General features: G+C 39.0%; 1 pseudogene; it reads left to right on the forward strand.

Moving 5' to 3' along the window:
• Positions 1 to 230: 230 nt before the first annotated feature.
• On the forward strand, positions 231 to 315 carry LOC121140624 (annotated as a pseudogene).
• The last annotated feature ends 370 nt before the right edge of the window (positions 316 to 685 follow it).

Consider the following 685-nt stretch of genomic DNA (forward strand, 5'->3'; position numbering starts at 1 on the left):
GTTAACTCAGTCCCCACTGCTGGGAACAAATCAGTGTTTTCAGCTTTCACACATTTGTAATCTACTCCTGTAGTCCCTATCTATGTACACAACCATTGCTAACTCTGCTACAACTGTTAAGAAGATCTGCCCTCCCAACATCCCAGTAGTTGGTCAGGCAGGGTTTCTTCCCATCTAAAAGTCAGCTCCTGTAATGATAGCATATAACATGCCACTATTGGGTGTTTCTAATTGCTTCTCAGCCTTTTGGCTAAGATCAAGTGTAGTATCTTTGAATGGTCATTTTAAGTCTTGCAAACACAACTCTAACTTCTTTTGTTTTACCCCACTTATCTCCACTTACCTCTACTCTGAAAATCTATCTACTTATCATATTTCCATCCCTCTATGACATGTTATCTGCATGCATACACACACTACCTTCCATACATGTAAACACTATGTGGACACATGTAGAGACTGCCTGTAGTTCATGTACACACTACCTGTTATACATGTATACATTACCTGTCATGTATGCACTCACAAGCTTACATGTATGCATCAAATCGCTACCAGGACCTGACCATTGCTGTAATTTCAAACGATAAAAGATGTATTGCAATGGCAACCTTTTGAAATAACCTAAAGCCCATCAATTGATCTTTTCTGATGACTCATCACAGCATTTTAATCAATGAAACCA

Source organism: Mesocricetus auratus, unplaced genomic scaffold (assembly GCF_017639785.1).
Source record: "Mesocricetus auratus isolate SY011 unplaced genomic scaffold, BCM_Maur_2.0 Super-Scaffold_100004, whole genome shotgun sequence".
Lineage (NCBI taxonomy): Eukaryota > Metazoa > Chordata > Mammalia > Rodentia > Cricetidae > Mesocricetus > Mesocricetus auratus.